The sequence below is a fragment of the Mauremys reevesii genome, linkage group 6 (genome assembly GCF_016161935.1).
Source record: "Mauremys reevesii isolate NIE-2019 linkage group 6, ASM1616193v1, whole genome shotgun sequence".
In the NCBI taxonomy this organism is placed as follows: Eukaryota; Metazoa; Chordata; order Testudines; family Geoemydidae; genus Mauremys; species Mauremys reevesii.
Window position 1 is genome coordinate 74080466 of NC_052628.1, and position 25921 is coordinate 74106386.

Sequence of the window (25921 nt, forward strand, 5' to 3'; positions counted from 1 at the left end):
TGTAACCTTTTAGATATCCTGTTATTTTTAATTATGTTCCCTATAACTACCAAATACGAGATACACTCGATGAAATACAAAAGGAACTTTTCATGTTATAATAAAGCTTCATGATGTTCTGAGCCTATATGCTAAATTCTGCATCCTGTTGTGTAAAAATTAAGACTACCACACCACGGTTAAGAAACAACAAATACTGAGTGCTGCATTATACTGAGCAATCTGAACATTGGTAGAGAGCTGTTTAGCATGTGTTTCCCTACACCATGTCTCTTTAGGGAAATCCACAGCATCAATTGGCTCTCAAAGTGTCTTTCTTTCAGTATTTCTCATCAGTACTGCTAGCAAGGGTACACCTTTGTTTATTCAAGTATTTCTTTAATATTTCTTCCAAAGACCGTTGTTTGTGAGTGAATAATAAAGAATGTAATGGCCAGTTCCTCCTGCCAAACAACCATAAGCCTAGTCTTTGAAAGCTCAGACACTGGGACTCCAGCTTGCTACCAGACTTGAGTGTTTTACATGGAAGTACAGAATACAGGAACCAAACAACAAACTTCCTCAAATATCTATTGGACAACAACCCTTGGTACCATTAAATGTCCTTAATTCCTTTGATAAGATAACCCATGTTTATGTGGTGTGGCTATCACAGAGAGGTTTATGAGTCTGCTACACCCATTGAACTCACAGACCTCGTCTTTTAGCTAGGAAACAGAGGATTATGCTTTTAGATCCCTAAATCCTGGATTCAATCCCCAGTGCTGACAGCTCATCCAGAGGCTGCACATTAATCTAAATAGACAAACTAGAATTAATTTATAACATTATGCCTCTCTTCTTCCTTCCCTGCATGATCACTGACCAACACTGCACATTCACTTCAGTCTTCCCATATTTCACACCGTCATTTTGATTCCATTCTCTTTTTAACTATCCATATTTTGATGATCCATTAACGTATGCTCTATCTGATCAAGTTTTCTTCTTGTTCTCTTAGAAATGTAACACTTGGTGACCTTGAAATATGAGTGTTAAAGACAGAATACCTTATCTTGCTGCATGTCACTGTCACCAAATAAAGCTCCTATTACGGGTTCTTTGAAATGAACTGGTGGTCGTAAGAGAAGCTCTACTGTTAAACCTTTCTTAACACAAAGTGTGCGTTATTTATTTATGATGTTACATGAATCATCTGCTCTTTCCCTGATAAGCCCAGGGCTGTGTGTCTTTCATTTCAGCTGACATTTTGCTGCCATTTGCCAGGCTAAGTAACTACTGTGCAATCACTCCGAGCTGATGCATGGTCATTGTTTTGCACAAAATGGATTTTTAAGTCAGCTGAAAGGCTTTTTGAAGAATATAATTTGACAAAGTAAATTTTTGCTCATATGAGAGAAATCAAGTAGGTCTGCACCAAATGTATTTTTTAAGACAGCTAAAAGGATTTCTGCAGAGAATTTGACAAAGTATTTTACTTTTGTGCACAAAGCAAAAATTGATTAATTTTGAACAAAAAGGATTTCTCAGGGCACTGAATGGCTTTTCTCTGGAATTAAATATATTCTTAGGCTTTCCTTATAAAATGTTTGAAAGCAGTGTCTTTGTAAAGACACATAGATGTCAGTTTCATTTTTAAAAAAACGTATTTAAAATAATCTAACAAAATTATATTTTCTTCACCTTATATTTGGTTCTTTTACCAGAGATCATATTCTGAGTAACAAGTCCTGTTTGTTAGCATGCTCAATGTGTTGCATGATTTTGTAGCTTGTCTGATCATCCCCTAAAATTGATAGAATCACTGGATCTGTTGTGCACAGAGCAACTAAGTGTTGGGGTTTTTTTTAATTGTTAATGGTAAGAGTCAGAAAAACTGAATGTAATTCAAGGATAAGAAGTTTTGCCTGAAGTTGTTAGCTGTTAGGAAATTTTGCTGAGAGGTTCACTTGGTTGTCTATACTCCCATTTGAGTAAAATAATGTGGAAATATGCAACCCATACAAAAACTGTCTGACAAGTTCCTGCCATGTAGAGATTTAGAGACTGGTTATTAATAATTGATGAGCTTCTTATACCATACACTATTTGTCGAGCATAGTAAATGCAGAGGTCTTGCTTGGAGGTCTGGTCAGAGCTTCCAGTCTTTGCTCCTTCAGCAGTTTGGAATTTTTGTAGACTTGAGGTTGGTGGGGGAGGGAGGGGAATGGGGGAGAGTGGACAATTTTAGTGACATCATCACTTTGTGACATTTTGTCATTTCAACCACACCCAACCTAAATTGTACTTTCATAGGAGAATATTGTTTGTTATTAATATACACTTCGATAGCGCCTTCCATGTAAGAATGTCAACATATTTAACAAACATTGAAGAATAAAGCTTCACAACACCCCACGATGTACAATTTGAAACTATTATTATTATCCCTGTCTTACAGATGGGGAAAATTGAGGCACTGATAAATTAAATAACTTGCTCATTGTCATACATAACATACATTTCAGAGCCAGCAGGAATAGAATTCATATGACTTCTGTCTTAGTCCTGTGTCTTCACCACACAACCATTCTCTCTCAGCAGGATTTTTGGTGTGCAGTCTGTAATAAATTTAAGGGATACATTTACAAAGGTGGATACAATGGTATTATTCTATAATGGAAAACTGTATTTTAACTTCTTCAGAGAAAGGTAGCATGAGCAGAAAATATTTTCTTTCATTCAGTTTCTTAATCACAGATGGGTTAAATTCACATTCCCATGCAAAGCTTGAGCACATGGGTTTTGTACAGGGGAACTATATTGATCGCACCTCAAGCACTATCCCCTTAATAACCTAGAGATAGAGTGTGGCAGCCATGCAGTCAGACCTTGCTACTATATTTCGTAGGTTGTAATAGGAGCTTGGATCTGATACATTCTTCTCCACCGTCCCATATGGCGTTTTAGGTAGTAGAACCATCCACTTTGTGGGCCCTTTTATTCCTCCAAATTTTAGAATTCCAGAGCAAAACCTCAAATTGTTATTAATTCCTTGGAAATAGATTACAGATGTAAGCACCCATCAGTGCTTGTGTTGGGGATGCTACCCATTTGTTAGTCATATAAAATGGTAAAGTAGAGCAAATAGTCTTCTGTGCCTGCTGTTGTGTCAAAAATAATTGGCTCATTAATCTTAGTCATATTAATTTAGTTACCTCATGAAGGTCAAAATCAAGAAGATACTTTTGGGTGCTCATCAAGCTAAACACAGCTATACATACATTCAGCAACATTTCTTTCTCTATAAAAATCCAATTTCAATAATGTGAACAATTTAATTAGAGACTAATGAGAGATTGGGCGAGACACAGGAAAGCAAAAAACCCACACATCCACAGAGAGAAAGGAACACAGAAAAACATACTGTTCATGTTACTTATATTATTTGCATCACATTCCTGTGAAAATGAAGTCTGTCTATGATGATGACAACATTATCAAATTATGTTGTGCATATGGATGTATCCATAAATCATGTCATTTTTGGAAGTGAGGTCAAACAAGACAACAGATGATTCATTGGTGAAATAAAGTTTTAACTTTGTAAATGATAATAAACCCATCAAATAGAAAAGCTTCTTTCAGGAATTAGATTAGTAAAGACACAATGACATGATTTTTTCACATAGATGATAGTTCCTATCCTCTTAAATGATCTTTTATGATGCCCAGCATAACATACTACTTCAGGACAAAGATATGTTTTGGGGATCTTCAGAATGCCCAAAATAAGGGGAAAGCAATACAGTATATCACTAGGGAAACACAAGTTTCTGAGCAACCTTTATATTCTTTCTCCATTGTCTGGCATAGGCTGATGATCTTGGCCTTCAAGAAGACCAGTGAACTCATGCTGATGTAGCTTGAGCAAATGGAAACAACATGCAACTTCACTGATAATGCCATTGTGATTGGACAGTAAGACTCGTGTGTCCTCTTACAGCTAATAAAAAATATGGTTTTCTTGCCTTTTCTTTTGCCCAGAAAAACCTGGATAGGCTCATCTCTTGATGACTTTCCTAAAAATTGTGTAATCACAATGCTGGTCCACTTATTTTTGTTGCATGCTTATTATGCAACTTAATCCTATTTCTTTATTAATAATAATATTGCCTGACAGGTTCTTAAACTATGGTTACTTTACTGTTTTGCAATGGTTAGCTCCTCAGATACTGTATCCATTTCATTTGTTATGATCTAAAAAAATAAAATCACTATGAAGTGACAAACATTCAAACCTCCCCAGCAAGGGAATCAGGTGGTGCATTATTTGTGGGTAACTTTCAAGTGGAGTAGTCTAGAATTGAAGCAGATCATGACTAGGACTCCATATCTGTCACGGAGGTCGCTGAGGTCATGGATTCTGCACGGAGCCAGCTGCTAAAGCAGCCCTGGGGACAGTCACACCATCCGCTGCTGCAGTGGCTCTGTCACCAGCCGCTCGGGTGGTCCCACAGCCAGTTGCACAAAGCCGCTGCTCTGGCGGCCCCGGGCAGCTGGCTCCAGGGATCACCCGAGCAACAGCCGATGTGGCTGGCCCCAGGGACTCAGCAGTCCTGAGGTGGCCAGAGCAGTTGCTGGCTCTCCAGGGCTCCCCCTCCTGGGGGCGGCTGGAGCAGCTCCTGCCCCCTGGCGGTGGCTGGAGTGGCAGTAGGCCTCCCCCACAGCGCCCCCCCCATTCAATCATGAGTATTTTTTGTATTAATCATGGACAAGTCAGGGGCCATAATTTTTTGTTTTTTGCCTGTGACCAGTCCATGACTTTTACTAAAAATACTCATGATTAAATCATAGCCTTAATCATGGCTGAGGTTCCTAGAAGGAAGACAGAGGCTATATACCCACTGATAATATATATGTCCTCTGATAATATACCATATTATCAGAGGACAGTGTCATCTTCATTTGCTTTCTCAGAGCTGGTAAATCTTGCTTGCTCATTCATCCCTGATATAGATGGTAAACTCTTGGGGCAAGAAGAAAGGGGGGAAACTGAATGCTCAAAATTTAGAAGAGTCAACCTTTTTCAATTTTTTTCTGAAAATAATTTTGAAATGAAAAAAAATTGTTCTGTTTGAAACCCTGAAAAAGATAAACAATTATGATTTTTTTCATAGACTTATTTTTCCATTTTTTACCAGTTCTAATCTAGCCAGTCCCCCACCTCCAAAAATTCTCTCTCTCGCTCACGTGCACACACACACACACACACACGTAAACTATTGAAAAAAAACAAAAACTTCATTAATTCACACTCCTCCACTTCTACATTTTTGCCAGACACCAATTGATAGTTTCTGCATACTCCTCAACACAGATTTAGTAGTGGATTGCTTTCTTTAAATCTCATTTTATGTAGATTTCTTTATTTTCTCAAAGTATACTAGAAAATATTTTTGTAAACCCTAAATTTTATGAAATAGGTGCATTTTATGATACCTTATCCCTAGATACATTATGTTTGTTCACTTAGGCCCCTGTTCAGCAAGATATTTAATCACAGGTCTAACTTTAAGCATATAAGTATTCCCAATGAAGACATTGTTACTCACTAAGGCCTTGTCTACACTACAAGACTATTTCGAATCTACTTAAGTCGAATTTGTGGATTCGACCTTATGAAGTCGAATTTGTGTATCCACAGTAAATACACTAATTCGAACTTCTGAGTCCACAATAACGGGGCCGGCGTTGACTTTCGAAGCGGTGCACTGTGGGAAGCTATCCCACAGTTCCCGCAGTCCCCGCTGCCCATTGGAATGCTGGGTAGAGCTTGCAATGCCTGCTGGGGGAAAAAATGTGTCGAGGGCGGTTTTGGGATACTGTCGTCATTGAACCGTCAATCACGCCCTCCCTCCCTGAAAGCGCCGGCGGGAAATCTGATCGCGCCCTTCTCTGGTCGGTTACAGCGCGGACGCCACAGCACTGCGAGCATGGAGCCCGCTGCGATCATCGCTGCACTTATGGCCGTTGTCAACTCCTCGCACCTTATCGTCCACCTCTTCCACAGTCAGCTGCTGAGAAATCGGGCGAGGAGGCTCCGGCAGCGCGGTGAGGACATGAAGTGTCAGAGTGGCAGAGACCTCTCAGAAAGCAGGGTACGCCGCGCCGTGGAGATCATGGTGGCAATGGGTCAAGTTCATGGTGTGGAACGGCGATTCTGGGCCCGGGAAACAAGCACGGACTGGTGGGACCGCATAGTGCTGCAGGTCTGGGATGAAACAGAGTGGCTGCGAAACTTCAGGATGCGTAAGGGCACTTTCCTTGAACTCTGTGACTTGCTGTCCCCTGCCCTGAAGCGCCAGGACACACGGATGCGAGCAGCCCTGAGTGTGCAGAAGCGAGTGGCCATAGCCCTCTGGAAACTTGCCACGCCAGACAGCTACCGGTCAGTAGCGAACCACTTTGGTGTGGGCAAATCTACCGTGGGGGTTGCTGTGATGCAAGTAGCCCATGCAATCGTTGAGCAACTGCTCTCAAAGGTAGTAACTCTCGGAAACGTCCAGGTCGTCATAGATGGCTTCGCCGCGATGGGATTCCCAAACTGCGGTGGGGCTATAGATGGGACTCACATCCCTATCCTGGCACCAGCCCACCAGGCCAGCGAGTACATTAACCGAAAGGGCTACTTTTCACAATGGTGCTGCAAGCACTGGTGGACCATAGGGACGTTTACCAACATCTTCGTCGGGTGGGCGGGCAAGGTTCATGACGCGCGTGTGTTCAGGAACTCTGGTCTCTTCAAACGCCTCCAGGCAGGTACTTTCTTCCCGGACCACAAAATAACGATTGGGGATGTGCAGATGCCTACAGTGATCCTCAGGGACCCGGCCTACCTGCTAATGCCCTGGCTCATGAAGCCCTATACAGGCGCCTTGGACAGTGAGAAGGAACTCTTCAACTACCGGCTGAGCAAGTGCAGAATGGTCGTGGAGTGTGCTTTCGGACGTCTCAAGGGGAGATGGCGGAGCTTACTGACTCGCTCGGACATCAGCGAAAAGAATATCCCTGTAGTTATTGCTGCTTGCTGTGTGCTCCACAATCTCTGTGAGAGCAAGGGCGAGACCTTTTTGGCCGGATGGGAGGTTGAGGCAAATCGCCTGGCTGCTGTTTATGATCAGCCAGACACCCGTGCCGAGAGAATATCCCAGCGGGAAGCGCTGTGCATCCGGGAGGCTTTGAAAGCTAGGTTCCTCGCAGAGCAGGGTAACCTGTGACTGTCCACTTGATTTTAAGAGAGCCTGATCATGGGCCTGTGTCTGTATATGTCGACTTAGATCTGAGCTCACAAACCCGCTACTCCAAGTTGCCCCCACTTCCAAAGCACGTTTTAAAACTAATGAAATGTAACAGTAATTAATAATCAATCTTTCGTTGACTGCATTTCTGTTCCTGGGTTGAAACATGGAAGCATACTGTGCTGGGTTCGGTGTGCACTGATGTACAGACCGCTTGTCCAATACAGGACGGACAGCCTCCTGCTCCTACATAGGTCTGTGGGGTGGGGGACGGTTTACAGTGATTGTGCATGTAGAGGTGGGTTTGCAGGAATGGGTGGGTTTGCAGGAAGGGGCGAGGGGTGCCGTCTTTGGATAGGGGTTTGCATGATGGCTGTGGGTTTGGGCGTTGGAAGGGGTGAGGAGTGTGGGGGACGGGTGAGTATCTGTCCCTGGATGAGGGCTCTTTTTGGGGCTCAGGGCAGCGGAGGGGCTCGTGGCTACGGTCGAAGTGCATGGTAAGGGAAGCCTGCCTTTACATATGGGGATGGCAGGCGCCAGGACCCCGGACAAGCATACACATCAACGAATGACCCGGGGCAGCATACACCACACAGACTGACCCTGGTGCCTAGTGACTGCAGTCTGTGTGTGCCCTGCAGTTGACCCTGCCCCCAAGTCTGTACCCTGGTAATGTGGGCTATGCACTGCAATTAAAAATCCCCCCCCACACACACAAAGTCTTCTGACACGAGAAACGTGACGGAAACAGAGAGTAACAGCAAACCGCTTTTAATAATGTTATACACAGTGGGGGGTTGAAACTTGGATTTGGGACTGGGTGATCCTGTAAGGGAAGAACTTGTACAAATTTAGAGCGCGAGAGGTGTCTTGTACATTAGCGCTCTGCTGCGGTGCAGTGACAGTTCTCACGGCCCCTACCGCCCCTCCTTCTTGTAACTTTGGGTGAGGGGGGGACAGGACTTCTTGGCGTTGGAGGGCGGTTGCAGATGCAGTGCAGGGGGGCTCTCTCCTCCTGCCTGCGGTCCTGCATAACATCTACAAGGCGCCAGAGCGTGTCCGTTTGCTCCCTCATTAGACCAAGCAGCGTTTGAGTCGCCTGCTGGTCTTCCTGCCGCCACCTATCCTCCAGTTCGATGTGTGTGCGATGCTGCTGACACAGGGTCTCCCTCCACTGTCTCTGCTCTGCTGCCTCGGCTGTGGAGCAGACCATCAGTTCCTGGAACATCTCGTCCCTAGTGTTTTTCTTTCGCCGCCTAATGTTAGCCAGCCTCTGTGAGGTGGATGACGGGGCAGTCCGGGAAAGAGCCGAAGCTGTGTGATGGGAAAAAGTAAGTGATTTCCTTGAACAGATACATGTTTGCGAACAGTGAACACAGTCTAGTCAGTTTCTGTGAAGAAGACCCTACAGGGCACCTAGTCTCACGAGATCTCAGGAGAAGTTCGAGATTTCGGAATACGCTTTCAGTGCTTGCGGTCTTGCACAGGAGAGACGCCAAGCGGGGAGGGACAGCTGAATCCGTCTAGCAGCCAGTCCTGGTAAGCCTTACAGTACAGTCTGCTTAACAGTTAATGGATAGCTGTGCCCTTCCGCTAAAGGCAATCTGGAAAGCATAAAGTCTGAGCCTTTTCCAGCCCCTCCCGGCAGTGCACGGGAAAGATCACTGTATGCTTTTCCTCTGTGGCCTCCAACACATGGCTGTTAAGCGAGGGTTATTCTTATGCAAAGTAAAAGTCTACCATGCACAATAGTAACAGTACACTAATTGCCCTAATTAGATGCAGCACTTCCAGAACGACATTACCCTGAGGCATGTCACTCGGAGTCAGAGAGAGCGGATGCTAACAGAAGCTCTGCACAGACCAGGACCATATGCTGCCAGGCTTGTCGAGGCGATGATCCCCCTTTACATTAGGATGGCCTGGCGCGGAAGAGTGTGCTTCCACGGAGCACCCAATAAGGCACCTCTCCCCAGGAACCTCCTGCTGAGGCTTTTCGAGATGCTCTCTGAGAGCTTTTTTGAACTGTCCCAAGAGGTTTATTGCTCTATTCCTATGTGTGGACCTACTTTTTGTATAGTTTGAGATTTAACATTTCTTATATAGTATTTCTATTTTTTATATACCTGTTTCTTAAAAAATAAATGTTTACCTGTTTGTAGCACTTACCGCCTGATCCTTCCCCTGATTCTGAGTCCGGGTTAACGGGCGGGGACGGTTGGTAGGGGATCTCTGTGAGGGTGATGAAGAGATCCTGGCTGTCAGGGAAAGCGGGAGTGGGTTCGCTGTCGCCTGCGCCGTCCTCCAAAGACCATTCCTCATCTTCCCCATCGGCGAACATCGAGGAGGAACTGTCCCGGTACACTATTCCGTCCTCGGAGTCCACCGTCACTGGTGGGGCAGTGGTGGCAGACCCACCTAGAATGGCATGCAGTGCCTCGTAGAAGCGGCATGTCTGGGACTTGGCTCCGGAGCGTCCGTTTGCCGCTCTGACTTTTTGATACCCTTGTCTTAGGTCCTTGACTTTCACGCGGCACTGCATCGCATCCCGGCTGTATCCTTTGTCTTTCATGGCTTTCGAGACCTTCTCGAAGGTCTTTGCATTCCGCTTGCTGGAGCGCAGCTCCAAGAGCACAAACTCCTCGCCCCACACAGCGATCAGATCCATGACTTCCCGGTCAGTCCATGCTGGGGACCTCTTTCTATTCTGGGATTGCCCGGACTCCTCTGCTGGAGAGCTCTGCATCATTGCAGGTGCTGCGGAGCTCACCCCGATGTGCAACCAGGACGTCAGATTCAAAGTGCCCAGACAGGAAAATGAATTCAAATTTTCCCGGGTCATTTCCTGTGTGGCTGGCCAGAGAATCCAAGCTCGGACTGCTGTCCAGAGCGTCAACAGAGTGGTGCAGTGTGGGATAGCTCCCGGAGCTACTAAGTTCGATTAGCATCCACACCAAGCCTAATTCGAGCTAGCCATGTCGAATTTAGCGTTACTCCACCTGTCGGGGTGGAGTACCAAATTCGAACTAAAGAGCCCTCTAGTTCGAATTAAATGGCTTCCTGGTGTGGACGGTTGAGCGGTTAGTTCGAATTAACGCTGCTAAATTCGAATTAAAGTCCTAGTGTAGACCAGGCCTAAGGCATGGTCTACACTACGCATTTATACCGAATTTAGCAGTGTTAAACCGATTTTATGCTGCACCCTTCCACACAACGAAGCCCTTTATATCGATATAAAGGGCTCTTAAAACCGATATCTGTACTCCTCCCCGACGAGGGGAGTAGCACTCAAATCAGTATTGCCATGTCGGATTAGGGTTAGTGTGGCCGCAATTCGACGGTATTGGCCTCCGGGAGCTATCCCACAGTGCACCATTTTGACCGCTCTGGAAAGCCATCTGAACTCGGATGCACTGGCCAGGTAGACAGGAAAAGCCCCGCGAACTTTTGAATTTCATTTCCTGTTTGGCCAGCGTGGAGAGCTCACCAGCACAGGTCACCAGGCAGAGCTCATCAGCACAGGTAACAATGCAGTCTCCTGAGAATCGAAAAAGAGCTCCAGCATGGACTGCACGGGAGGAACTGGATCTGATCGCTGTATGGGGAGAGGATTCTGTGCTAACAGAACTCCGTTCCAAAAGATGAAATGAAAAAAGATTTGAAAAAATTTCCAAGGCCATGATGCAGAGAGGCCACACCAGGGACTCAGTACAGTGCCGTGGAAAAGTTAAGGAGCTCAGACAAGCCTACCAGAAAACCAAAGAAGCAAACGGAAAGTCCGGGGCAGGGCCAAAAACATGCTGCTTCTATGCTGAGCTGCATGCAATTCTAGGGGGGTCCGCCACCACTACCCCACCCCTGTCCGTGGATTCCGAGGTAGGGGTGGTAATCGCAGCCATGGCTGAAGATTCTGCAGACGGGGAAGATGAGGAGGGTGAGCTTGTAGAGAGCACACAGCACTCCGTTCTCCCCAACAGCCAGGAACTTTTTCTCACCCTGACGGAATTACCCTCCCAAGCAACTATCCCAGACAATGAAGCCATGGAAGGGACCTCTGGTGAGTGTACCTTGTAAATATAAGACATTGTTTAAAAGCAAGCGTTTTTTAATGATTAATTTGCCCTGAGGACTTGGGATGCATTTGCGGCCAGTACAGTTACTGGAAAAGTCTGTTAACATGTCTGGGGATGGAGCAGGAATCCTCCAGGGACATCTCCATGAAGCTCTCCTGGAGGTACTCCAAAAGCCTTTGCAGAAGGTTTCTGGGCAGCGCTGCTTTATTCTGTCCTCCATGGTAGGACACTTGACCACGCCATGCTAGTAGCAAGTAATCTGGTATCATTGCATGACAAAGCCTAGCTGCGTATGGTCCCGGTGATTGCTGGCATTCAAGCAACATCCGTTCTTTATCTCGCTGGGTTATACTCAGGAGAGTGATATCGTTCATGGTAACCTGGTTGAAATTCAGGAATTTAAGTAAGGGGACAGAGATGGCCATTCCTACTGGGCTGTTTGCCTGTGGCTTAAAAGAAATCCTTCCCTGCAGGTAGCCAAGTGGGGGGAAGGGAGGGGGCGCGATTGGCGCTGAGCTTTTCCGCATTTGGCTAGCAGGGATCTTTCCTGCTACCAGCCACGCGGTTGGGAAGGGGGAAGGGGGTGTTTAGCAGTGATCTTCCATGATGCCAGCCACGGGGTGGTTTCTGCTGCTGCACGTTAACAGGAAAGAAGCAGCACTCAACGGTAACACCAAAGCTGCAGGCACTCAATATTAAGATGCAAAATGTGACCTTGTAGTGAAGACACATGTGCTATGTAAGGTGAATAGTGTTGTTCACTGTGAAAGAGTATGACCATTGGTCTCTAAAATGTATCTTTTTAAATACTTCTCTCCCTTTTCCCCCTCCCTCACGCAGGTGCAAATTTTTCAAGCCTCCCTACTCCGTCCCGAAGGCTATCTCAGATAAGGCGGCGGAAAAAAAAGACATGAGAAGAAATGTTTTTGGAAATCATGGAAGTGACCCGCAATGAAAGAGCTCATCTGAATGAGTGGAAGGACGTGGTAGCAAAGTATAGGAAAGATGCCAGTGACCGTGAGGACAGGAGGGACGAACGTGAGGACAGGAGAGACGCTCAAGATGAGAGGAGAGATGCTCGAGATGAGAGGTGGCGGCAGGAAGATCAGCGGTGGCGGGATGCAACTCTGGGGCTGCTGCGTGATCAAACTGACATGCTCTGGCGTATGGTGGAGCTTCAGGAATGGCAGCAGAATCACAGAGTGCCGCTGCAGCCCCTGTATAACCACCCTCCCCTCTCACCATGTTCCTTAGCCTCCTCACCCGCCAGCCGAGTAAGAACTCATGAGGGTAGGCTCCGTGCACCCGCCCACTCCACCCCAGTGGACAGCCCAACCAAAAGGCTCTCATTATTATGAAATTTTTTTAATGGCCTTTTCCTTCCCTACTATTCTCCTCCCAAACCCCACCTGGGCTACCTTGTCAGTTCTCTCCCTTTTTTATAATTAAGTAATAAAGAATACATGATTTTTAAACGAGAGTGACTTTATTTCCACAGAAAGCAAGCTGTGATCAAAGGGGAGTGGGTGGGTGGGTGACTTACAGGGAATGAGTCAATCAAGGTGTGGGGTCATCAAGGAGAAACAAACACAACAGTCACACTGTACCCTGGCCAGTGATGAAACTGGTTTTCAAAGTTTCTCTAATGCGCACCGCTTCCTGGTGTGCTCTTCTAATTGCCCTGGTGTCTGGCTGTGCGTAATCAGCGGCCAGGTGATTTGCCTCAGCCTCCCACCCCCCCATAAAGGTCTCCTCCTTACTCTCACAGAGATTGTGGAGCACACAGCAAGCAGCAATAACAATGGGGACATTGGTTTTGGCTGAGGTCTGAGCGAGTCAGTAATGTGCGCCAGCGCGCCTTTAAATGGCCAAATGCACATTCTACCACCATTCTGCACTTGCTCAGCCTGTAGTTGAACAGCTTCTGACTACTGTCCAGGCTGCCTGTGTATGGCTTCATGAGCCATGGCATCAAGGGGTAGGCTGGGTCCCCCAGGATAACTACAGGCATTTCAACATCCCCAACTGTTATTTTCTGGTCTGGGAAGTAATTCCCTTGCTGCAGCCATTTAAACAGAGTAGTGTTCCTGAAGACATGAGCGTCATGAACCCTTCCCGGCCATCCCACGTGGATGTTGGTGAAACGTCCTTTGTGATCCACCAGTGCTTGCAGCACCATGGAAAAGTACCCCTTGCGGTTTATGTAGTGGGTGCCCTGGTGCTCCGGTGCCAAGATAGGGATATGGGTTCCCTCTATCGCCCCACCACAGTTAGGGAATCCCATTGCAGCAAAGCCATCCCCTTTACCTGCACATTTCCCAGAGTCACAACCTTTCGTAGCAGCAGCTTAGCGATTGCTTTGGCTATTTGCATCATAGCAGCCCCCACAGTAGATTTGCCCACTCCAAATTGATTCCTGACTGACCGGTAGCTGTCTGGCGTTGCAAGCTTCTACAGGGCTATCGCCACTCGCTTCTCAACTGTGAGGGCTGCTCTCATCTTTGTATTCTGGCGCTTCAGGGCAGGGGAAAGCAAGTCACAAAGTTCCATGAAAGTGCCCTTACGCATGCGAAAGTTTCGCAGCCACTGGGAATCATCCCACACCTGCAACACTATGCAGTCCCACCAGTCTGTGCTTGTTTCCCGAGCCCAAAATCGGTGTTCAATGGCTAGAACCTGCCCCATTACCAGCAGGATCTCCAAAGCACAGGGGCCCGCAGTTTGAGAGAATTCTGTGTCCATGTCCTCATCACTCTCGTCACCACGCTGCCGTAGCCGCCACTGCCTCACCTGGCTTTGCAGGTCCCGGTTCAGCATAGACTGCACGATAATGCGCAAGGTGTTTAAAACGTCCATGATTGCTGTCCTGAGCTGAGCAAGCTCCATGCTTGCCATGGAATGGCGTCTGCACAGTTCACTCAGGAAAAAAGGCGCGAATCGATTGGCTGCTGCTGCTTTCACGGAGGGAGGGGTGAGGCTGTACCCAGAATCACCCGCGACAATGTTTTTTGCCCCATCAGGCACTGAGATCTCAACCCAGCATTCCAATGGGCAGGGGAGACTGCAGGAGCTATGGGATAGCTACCCACAGTGCAACGCTCAGGAAATCGATGCTAGCCTTGGTACATGGATGCACACCACCGAATTAATGTGCTTAGTGTGGCCGCGTGCACTCGACTTTATACAATCTGTTTTAAAAAAACGGTTTCTGTAAAATCGGAATAATCCCGTAGTGTAGACTTACCCTAATTCTCAGAATTCAGTAATCCACAATGGGTCTCCCAGTAGTCAGTGTGAAACAGTAGAGTTTGTATTTAACAAGAAAGTGGAATTTTCTCTTTTGTGCAATGTGTGGTAACTTGGCAAATCTTGCAAAGTTAACGTTCCATTTAAATTGCAAATAAGAGGAAGCGGGAAGTTGGTTTCCTGAAGGAAAATAGTGTAGTCTTTTCCCCCTCATTGGCTGGGTCTGTCTGGTGTTTTGCTTTAGTTGGTTTTGGTATCAATGTACAGGTCAGATTTATGTCTGGTTACTTTTAAATTATGTAGGTATTAAGTCTCAATAATGTGTGTGTTGGTGGAGGGGGAACACAAACTGTTTACAACAAAAAATAATTACTGAAGTGGAGGGATAAGTGAAGAGAGTTGCTCACCTCTTGGAAGAGCTGCATGTCCAGGGAGCCATCACTATTGTACCTCTCTGTGTCTGCAGCAGGGTACTAGAATTAGAAAATGAGAAAAAGGGGAGAGAGGAGCCTGTCCTATTTGCCTCAGCATATGTGTCTGTTTCTTACTATTAAACATGACTCTGCCATGTAGCCTATCCTGTTTCTGTAGCTAAGTCTCAGATGTGGGTGGGAAATGAGTCCACAATGATGACGTTTCTGTTCTGTTATAGTCCAGATTAACTGTTGATCTGTATTCCTGTGGGTGTCATTGGATCATGTGGTCTGAGTAAGACTGAAGACACCAAATCAATTTGATTTCTTTAGTTTGATGCAGTTTTTACAATTTAATGTTGTGAAATGACAGATGTACTGTTACCTGGAACCATGTGTTCCATTTAAAGAAAAATGCTGGTGAAAAGTGTCCTGTGGGGAGTGATAATAGGTCTTGTAGCCTTTACATCATTCACTCTCCAAACTGTGAGTTGTGGTGATGCTGTACAGTAGGTATAAATTCTTCTTTTATGTGGAGTTTGGAGTGGCCTGCATGAACGGGGTAGCAAAAATGATCCTTACTGAGCTAGTGAATTAGCTTGGAGAATAAGTATAAAATAATTGGTGGAGAAATAAAAATTTACTGAAAGGAATGCATTTACTCAATTTTTCCTGATCTAGCTAAACTATCCCCAGCTAAAGATCTCCATCCACGATTCTCAGAATAAGTGTCTGAAGTTAGGATTCTCATCTCACTCCATATTTTGACATCTTAATTAAGTGGCCAGATTTTCATAATTGCTGACTACCCCATAGTTACCATTAAAGGATTCCTTTGTTGGAGGCTAAGCACTTGTGAAAATTAGGCCACCTATTTAGGTGCCTAAATATGGACATAAAATCCTAAATGTAAACATTTTACATTTAAAAAATCTTAGCCATGTATCTGTGCGGTTTCATTCTGACTTTGCACTGTAGTGAAAACACACACAGGACTTGATCCTACCCCCACTGACTTCAGTGTTGCAAGATAAGGCCCTTATGGCAGAATACCAAGTTGGAAAAATACCATTTACCTGGCATTGCCTTGCCATCATTTAAAAGTCGGCTTAACATCTTAGCAGATCTAAGTCAATACTTTTGCACCCACTAGCCTTTCCATTACTGTAAATCCAATTTCACAAACTCTATTTGCCAGAAAATGCAATTTTTGCCAACACATCTTGCTCTGGTCAATGGAGATATAATATTATTAATGACTAGCCCATTACTTATTTTATTTCTTGGTTAAGTGTAGCTTATTTTTTGATCCATAAACCATCAATCAATTTAATTATTTTATATACATAACTAAACAAATACATTTTTTTCTTTGGGCCCATAAGTTGCTCACCACATGTAAAAAATCAGTTGCTAGGTTTTTTTTTCATAAACGTTCTTCTATTATTAAAAGAAGGAGCACTGGGAATCAGGAGACCTGGCTTCTATTCTCACTCTGCCGTTGACCTGCTGTTTGACTTTGGGCAAGTAATTCTCTTCTCTGTTTCCCCTCACACTCTCTCTGTCTTATCTGTTTAAAGTGGAAGTTTTGGGAAGCAGGAAAGGCTTTTTATTATGTGTTTGCACAGTGCCCACCACAATGGGGCTCTGATCTCAGTTGGGGGTCTTTAGACACTAATACCAATAATAACTAATACCATTCTCTGAAACTTCATTTCTTATCACTTCTGATCATTAAAGATCTCATGGAACTTTTTAAAAGAGTGGTAGTGGTAGCTTGGGTGTCCTGGCCAAATCTTGTCTACATTAACCCTCCCTGCTGTTTCAAATGGAGAAGATATGTTCCCTTCCTCTTCTAAAAACTGTTGTGCACTTTTGCTGAGCAGAATAGCTGTCATGTCCCATCCCAGAAATTGCTACATGTAAGTGTTGGGTATAGAGACTTCTTTATACAGATTCTGAAAAGAGATTTGAAATATGAATTAGGGGTGCACAGTTTTATTCATGGCTCCACACAGATGGTGGGCAGGGGGCTAGCATGTTAGTTCTGTTCATATTTATTGTATGCCATAGCTTTGTTGTTTTCAGCACCTCCTGGCATTTTGTGCAACACCAGTTCTTGCTACTGTAAGTGAGCCATTAATATGTCAGGAGGACATATCAGTCATGGCTTTTATTATTTGAAGGTTCTGTGGAAAGTACTAAAAGACTAAGATGATAGAATGTCTTGTCCCCTGACCCATCTAAGCCTTCTTTAATGAAAATAGTTGAGGGACATTGCTTAAGGCACTGCCATGTGTTTGTAGTCTACCTTTCTACCTCTTTCATTGTTATTCCCCACTGCAGTACCCTCATTGTATCAAGCAATCTGCTATATTTTTCCATGTCATTGATCTGTCTTTTGTTTAAATAACATTTGTTTACTTCTGTATTTTATGTTGCATGATGATGATGATGATAAAACAAAGAGGAGAGATACTTGGATTCTAATATCAGAGGAGTAGCCGTGTTAGTCTGGATCTGTAAAAGCAGCAAAGAATCCTGTGGCACCTTATAGACTAACAGAGGTTTTGGAGCATGAGCTTTCGTGGGTGAATACCCACTTTGTCGGATACATGTAGTGGAAATTTCCATGGGCAGATATATGTATGCAAGCAAGAAGCAAGCTAGAGATAACGAGGTTAGTTGGATTCTAATATATGCCAAGGCTCACGGTCCAATGTTTTCTGTGCTAATACTGCTGCTCTTGCACCTGCTGCCTAAACTACTTTTAAGCAGCCAAGCTCAGAGGTGAAAGTAAGCTGGTATGCGCCGGTACGGAGGACCAGTAAGAAAAGGAGACTGACTGAGGGAGGGAAAGAGAAGCCTGCTCCCTGCATAAGAACAGTTTAAACTCAGCTGTTCACTGATGGTTCAGCCCCCAGGGCTCGGTTTCTGGCCTCCTTGTTAATTTCACTCACAGTAGCTGGGGGGAGGGGGTCGAGGGGAGGGTGTGTTTGACCATGGCAGGGGCAGTCCCTATCTGCCCCCAGGGATGAGGGGATCTCTCCTACTAATATACACAACAAATACAAGCATTTGACTGCACAGCTTAAATCCTGAGCTAATAAAAGCAGGTGGAAGGGGAAAACTCACTGTCACATTGGTTTCTCGTCTCCTCCCTCCCCCTCCTCCAGTCAGGCTGCAGACAAGGCTCTGAATTCTTCCCCATTCCCCCCAGCAGGGGGTTTCCTCTAGGCTCTAGCTTGCAGTAGACTGGCTGAGATGCCTGCTATTGCTGCCTGCAAAAGAACAGTTTAAACTCAGCTGTTCCCTGTGCAGTTCAGTGCCCAGAGTTAGGAGCCATTTTTGGCATCCTTGTTAATTTCACTCCCAGTTGTTGTTGGGTGTGAGTGACCCTGGCAGGGGCAGTTCTTTTCTGCCCCCGGGATGAGGGGATCTCCTAAACACAATCAAAATCAGGAACCATTTCCAAGTTCAAATCTATCCCATTCCCTCCTCAGCGAAGGATCATGGTTGTGATGTCCAAACTGCTCGCAGATCCTCTTTGAAATGTTACTGTTTAAAAAAAACAACACAAAAAACATGGAGAACATGGTGGAAAGATGTGTCATGATGATTAGGGTTTATTTTGGGCAAAGCAATTTTGCTAAAGCAATTAAAGATTTACAGGGGAAAAAATAGCCCCCATAGACAAAACCACAAACGGATTGGAGGGGAAAATATTCAGCGAAATTATTGTGCCTCCTTTGAAAGAAATAGTAGTTTTCATTCCAATCCACCCTCTTTCTATATTGATTTAAACACCTGAAATGTCCTTAGGACAGCCGGTGCAATCTCAGATCTCTTTTTGTTTTGTCCTGCCTGCAGAGTGCAGAGGCTGAAATTGATAAAACTTTCTTTAAATATCTTGTATATTTCATGAAAGCTATTCCAGTTGTCCTTCATTCACCCCTGACTTTCCCTTCCTCTCCTCCACCCCCCTCCCCCACCCCGGCTCCCTCCCTGGCTGGCTGGCTGTGGTTTTTGCTTTGGTTACTTACTCCTTGGCAGACCCAGCCCAGCAGCACCTGCTGGCTCTCTGCAGGCAGCAGTCCACAGGGGCCGGTTGCTGGGGTCGCTGCTGGTTGGTGGCAGGCTGCAGCTGCATTGTTTGTGACACATTCATACACATACACATACATACAGTATGTATTTGAATGTATGAATGTGTGTGTCACATACAATGCAGCTGCAGCCTGCCGCCGACTGCCCCGACCCCAGCAACCGGCCCCTACTATTGTATTTTAGTAGTATCGGAGATCCCCTCATCCAGGGGGCAGAAAAGAACTGCCTCAGCCATGGTCACACACAGCTTTCCCCCCCCCCCCCGCAACAACTGGGAGTGAAATTAACAAAGATGCCAGAAACCTCTCTTAACCCTGGGGGGCTGAACCATCAGGGAACAACTGAGTTTAAACTGTTCTTATGCAGGAGGCAGTCTCCCTGCTGCAAGCTAGAGGGAAGCCTCTGCAGCAGCTGCTGAGTGCCAGGCAGGGAGAAAGCACAGAGCCTAGCATCGGCAGCCTGGCTGGAGGAGGAGGAGGTAAGACACAGAGAAAAATGTGACAGTAAGTTTTCACTTTTTCAGGCTTATTCCAATAGTAAAGTTTTATTACAGATAGTACTGGTAGTAGTAATAGTAGCTTTATTTTCTCTATCTATGTCATGCAATGGGAGGGATCCATGAAGTACGTAGGAGAGTTGCTTGCGATTGGACCATATGGGTAAGAAATGTAAATTACTTTCACCCCTGCCCTGCCCAAACCTCAGGGCTCCCAGCTGCCTCTGCAGCTGGTAGCTCCGGGGTTAATTTAAAGGGCTTGGCTCCTAGCTTCAGCCGAATCCCTGAGCCCTTTAAATCCTGATTTAAAAGCCCCAGGATTTAAAGGCTCCACCTCTTCCAATAGAGGCCACGCCTCTTCCAGTTGAGGCCCCTCCCCCTCCGCAGGACTCTGGAGTACTGGTAAGTCCTTTAAGTTACTTTCACCCCTGGCTAAGCTACATAATGAACAATGTTCTTTGCTCTTCAGACTCTCAAAGTCCACCACTTAATCACCTCTCCTACTACTAGTAAGAGAAAAAAATTACAACAGATCAACCTTTGGGGAGGGGGTGTGTGTAAAAAAAGAGATGCTTCACCTCAACATTGACAGCTGTACTTGATCATGTTTTCTATGAATATTTTAAGATTATTGCACGTGTCCATTTCCATATACACATGGACAATATTTTCCATAGTATTTCTACATTTTAGCTGTGCCATTATGCTTTTTTCACGAATTGTAACTGGTGTGTCCTTGATTAAAATATTTAAATTCTGCATGATGATTGGTTTTCTTACTTTAAAAGCTGAAAATAGGTGTATTGCTATATATTTAAATCTGTATGTTTTGTCATGGCCATAATTTCTCTGAGGGAAAATATTCAACATTTAGTCTTCTTCACCCGAGTCTGCCTGCCAGCGAGCAAGACTTTTTTCCCACAAATTTTCAAATGCACTTGGGATTGGCCTAACCGTGCTCCCATTGAACTAAATTGTAAAACTGGCATTGATTTCAATGGGAGCGGAATCGAGCTAATGTCAAATGTTTGTGAAAACTTCACCCATGGTTCTATTTTGGAGTTTTGGTCTTTTTTGGTGCTTTAAAATACCAATAATAGCTGTTCATCATTTTCCTAAAGGAAAATGAACTGATGGAACAAATATTTTAATTCTCATGACTCTTTTTAATTTTAAAAACTAAAATTATGACTTCTGCATTTTTGTCTTATGACAAAGTTATGGCTTTTCCTACTGTTTTCCCATAGAAAACTGGCCTTACTTGTAAATGTGCCATTGCAAAACCCTTTCCCATTAATCTTTTTTTTTTTTAAATGTGTATCATGTGCACTACGCCTTACTCAGGGCAAAGATCAGCTGGTGTTTGCATACTGTAACACCTTCAATGAACTGTTTATTTAATGCATTGCAAATAGTCAGGAATGCCTGTGGTCCTAGAGCCTTAATAAAGATGGACTTTATTTAACAGCCAGGCATCAAAATTCTCTTTGTTTTCATCAGTAAAGAGCTTTTCTTATCATTTACCTTGGTATTGAAAAATACCCTAGAAGACTCCCACACCAGTTCACCTAGCTGTTGATCTGGAGTGAATTAAAGGAAACATATTGTGAAAGGTGAATAGCTGGGGAAAAAATAAAGTATAACATTAAACAATATAAATGATCCAGGCTGTTGCTCTAGCAAACCTTAGGGCAATGTCTTTTCAATGTCATGCTTTTGTAAAAGTCTTTTTAGACCGTGCATGTCTTTCTAAACAAGACAGACAAAAGCTTTTATTTTAAAAGCAAACAGCTAAGTGAATTGCTATACACTTGCCATGAATAGTAACGAGTAGATTTGTGGCATGTTCCTCTTTTTAATTAGCACATTGCTATAACTTGACTGCTGTTGCTGCTATATGGATGAGTGCTGCCTCATTACAATGCATCCAGAGGATACCACTTGGAGCAGGTCATGAAAAAAGTTAGGGTAGGAGGGACAGAGAAACAAAGTATTCTCTGGATTTGTTTGAAATACTTGTAGGTTTTGCTCCCTTTTTTGTGGAACACATTGGCCATCAACATTGAAAAGAATTCCAATTTTAGGTATTTGAATGCCTAAAACTAGTTTATATTTGAAAAATCATGAAGGGAAAAATATTACAGAACTGAATTATGTGTTGCGTAAATGAAGCTGTTTTACAGCAAACCTCACATGAATTATTAATAAAGAATAAAGCATTTATTAGAATCACTTCCCTGGGTTCCAAGCCATTCTCTTTGCATCGTAAATACTATTGCATTTTTAAAGGTTTTTAACTGAATAAAAGGATAGACAGGCCATTTTAATTCATTTAGCTGCTTGATCGTCTGAAATTCTTTACAAAATCCCTGCAGAGTCTCCACCTGAACATGCATTTGGAAGTTGGGTAAGGATGAGAAAATGATCTGCAGAGACCTTGAATGAAAGGGAAGATGGAGACTAGCAGGAGACGGTGCCATGAGTGGCAAGTGGTGGCAGGAAGAGACAAAAGAGCTTGTGCAGTGGAATCCATGTTTCATGCCTGCCATGTGGGCAATCACAGAAAAATATGTTCTCCTGATTCATCCAGCTCTGTAATTGGCCATTTAAAATATGCATGAAAAGCAATATAAGAATAAAATAGTTTTGCTATTAATTTTCCTCTGTAGCTATATAAACATTTTCTCATTATGTAACAATTTTGTTTTGATCTTTTTGGCCTGATTCTCCTCTCACTTATACTGGATTTCCACTCATAGGGCATGATTCAGTGTTGCCCTAAGGTCATTTTGTGCCAGCTAGGCTAGTGCAAAGGAGCTTAAGAGTAGGCTTCATGCTCAATTAATACTCCTATTGCAGAGGGGACCCCGGTGCAGGTGCAGACTGAACTCTGTCAGCTCCACACCTTCATTGCAGGAGTCCTGGGAGAAGGGGGCATTCAGATGTGGGTCTGCAGGTGCAAGAGGTCATTGAAGTTGGGCTGGAAATAGATCTGTGCTTTGGTGATTTTACACCCTGAAAACCTTCCAACAGACAGAAATTCACATAAAAGATGCCAGAAGTGTTTAAATACCAATGGAGTGTCGGATACTGTCCAGAGTGAGCAAGAACAAAACAGAGTCAGTATTATGACTCCTGCACAGGACGTGATCTGCACTCTATAAAATGGTGTTAAATATTAACACAAATACTTCTGACAGTAAAACAACACAGAAGCTTGTTAAAAAAGTAAAGTTCTTGTATCTGGAATCCCTATTTTCTGAAGTGATTTACTGGGCTAAAATAAGCTCCACAGAAGCAGAGGCAAGAGAACAATTATTGTACTTTTTGCAACTTGAAATGTCTTTCATGAGGGAATTTGGGGTGTCAAGTGCACAATGTGTTAGATGAATAGGATGAGCAGTAGGGAAAATGCAAATTGGTATCACATATCATACTCCTAACAGTAATTCTACAGTTTGAATTCTGACATGAGGCCTAAGCTTTTCTAAGAGATAGATGTGTAGCATATATTTATATAAACTAATTCTTAACTCACATATATTTACGTGATATAGCTGTTCATGTTTGTATATGCATGTAAACCAAGATTTTCAAATGTGGTTAGCCATTTTGGGAGCCTCAATTTTTGGGTGTCCAACCTGAGGCACCTTAAAAGGCTTGGATTTTCAGAAAGTGCTGAATACCACCCCCCTGTGAAAATCATGCCCCTAAAAGATGGCTGAGTACCCAAAATCATGAGTAACTTTTGCAAATCTTCTTCATAATACAAAGTGAGAATATAAAATGATGTGGTGTGAGAATAGTCTCAAGGCTTTATCATCATGTATTTGAAATGGTCACGTTGTTACTCATTATTAGTGAAGCCATGAGTGTATTATGCAGGCCATGCACAATGAATGGCCATAAAACCTTTAAACTCACATACGATCATATTTTTGTACATGCCATATATGTTGCAGGGAGAAAATTTGGGCCTGTCTTAGAGAGTTCTAAGTAATGTATTGGGACTACTCCTTGACTCTCTCCACCTGGAAGGCCCAGTGAGTCCAGATCTGCAGGACTGAGAGGGAGAGAAAAAATAAAACTAATACATGTAAAATTCATCCAAAAGGTGACCTAAAATAGCTGGTGTGTGTGTGTGTGTGTGTATAATATAAAATATCAGGATTTTAAAGTCTGATATCTTGGGAATTTAAGGCTAGAAGTGAATTTAGAATCCCTCTTCCAATTGGATAAAACTCTTCTTTTTTGCCCTGTAGGGGTAATAAGTGTTGGATTTCAAACCAATGACCTCATTAGATATAGAAAGTTGTTCCTAGCCCAGGGCTGGATTTTACCCATTCTGGGCTTTGGGGAAGGGTTGATTTGGTGCTGGGGGGAGGAAGGAGGAATTCCACAAGTAGCGGGGAGAGAGAAAAATGGCTCTTGCTGGTTGGTTTTCAAAAAATGGCAGCTTTATGAAACTGCTCTGGGAGTGAAATGTTAAAATAAGTCCCAGGGAGGAATAGTGGGCAGAGGGTAGGCTATGCAGTCAAGTTAAGTGATAAATAAATATTTCATCTGGATATACAAATACCATATGTGTATGTGTCTGTATAGTATAATTTCTGTAAGGTACAATTTGTGTATATATATATATATAAAATACATACAGACTATAGTGAACCGTTAATTTGTTTTCCCTGCCACAAAGTATATCTGACTGTGTAGAAATGTCTACAGCTAGTAGAATCTATCTGAAATTATTCCAGGTCTTGATTCTCATGGGAGTTTGCCTACAGCTGCAACTAATAGTGTACCACAGTGTGATGTGACACCTTTCCTGCAAGATCTTTGGTGGAATACATCTGCTGTACCATGGGGAAACAAAATATGTGTCTTGACTAAAATTTGAGGTAGAAAGGATTCAAACTGGGAAACTGTTCGACATAATTTGCAGAGTATTAACATTAAAACCTAATGAGAAAAGAGTACACTCGCTGACGCTACTTTGTTATCTGGCATTGATGTGTATAGCAGCACGGGGTACCTAGGCATAATCTCCTGTAATGTTACTTTGCAATTTAAAAAATAAACTAAAATAAGAAAAAGAAATGAGAGCAGCATATATAAATAAGCATCACTTGTGGCAAACCACATAATCCCACACAATCCAAGTAATCCAGTTCATTTCAGGACACGAGCATCAGAACTGTGTGTTATTAATTCTGAATGGTAGCAAAGGGAAAGTCGCCAAGTGCTTACTGAAGCCTCATTTCTTGTTTGAGCGGCTGCTTCTTTATCCTTGCTTGCCAGTTCTGAGTGTATTTCAAGGAACATTACTGAGAACAAAATCGAACACCATCAATATTAATGATCTGAACTAGGAAGATAGCTTTTAGTGTGGAAATTAATTACCCTAATCACAGGGTTTTTTGTATCCATTTTAATGAAATAACTATTTATTTCACTGAGTCCTGAGCTTTTCTTTTGCAAATAAGGCACATTTACATGATAAATACATGAAATTTAAATGGATGACTAAATTGAGAGAAAAAAAGACCTTTTAAAATACAATTTTCATAGGAAAAACATCTAGATTAATGGGTTGGTTAGCTGACTGGCATCTGTGATTAAATCTTTTTAATGTATGTCAAATAGAATTTAATGGACCTCAAGAAATGTCTACACAGTCAGTAATATTCAGGGTTTAGTGAAGATACACTTTATCTACTACTATTTGAAGTGTAGACTGCTGAACGCATCTTGCAAGTGATTGCCTGCTGCAGCATAGAGACCTTACAATGCAGAAATAATATCCAGAATTCTCATCTTTTACCCTGTTTTCTCCCTCACCCTCTCTTTCCCTCTCTCAGAATAATTGTCATGTTTTTTTTATTTTCAAAAGTGGGCCCACTATAAAAAATGAAGGCCTCTGAATGTTTGCATATCCCTCATATTTAATCGCTGTGTGCACATTTGTTTCATATTTCTGTTTTCTAGTAATGACAAGAAAGGAGAAAACGCTTAGTTCAGAAGAATTTTAAAATGTGTCTCCTACATTCTATGTGTTTTGAAAACTTTATTTATTGTGGCAAAGCTTTGAAGGGCCGCAAATTCAACAGAGGAAAGATTTGAAACACATTCCAGCTCATTTTTTGATAACAGTCCTGCAGAACAGAGCATCTTTCTCTGCTTACATTTTTCCAGTTGAGCCACCAGAGACATCTCCAGCTTCCTTTGATTTGAAATGATCAATTGCAGCTGTGGCAGTCAGGCCGGGTGCCCCAGGCACAATGCAAACAAGTATCTCTCCCAGCTCAC

At 43.6% G+C, this 25921-nt stretch overlaps 1 long non-coding RNA gene across 1 annotated transcript in view; it reads left to right on the top strand.

Moving 5' to 3' along the window:
* LOC120408253 overlaps positions 1 to 22235 on the top strand; it is a 118564-nt gene extending 96329 nt beyond the window's left edge. The window contains exon 4 of the long non-coding RNA XR_005600568.1: positions 21991 to 22235. This is a non-coding gene — a long non-coding RNA (uncharacterized LOC120408253). The remainder of the gene's footprint in view (positions 1 to 21990) is intronic.
* The last annotated feature ends 3686 nt before the right edge of the window (positions 22236 to 25921 follow it).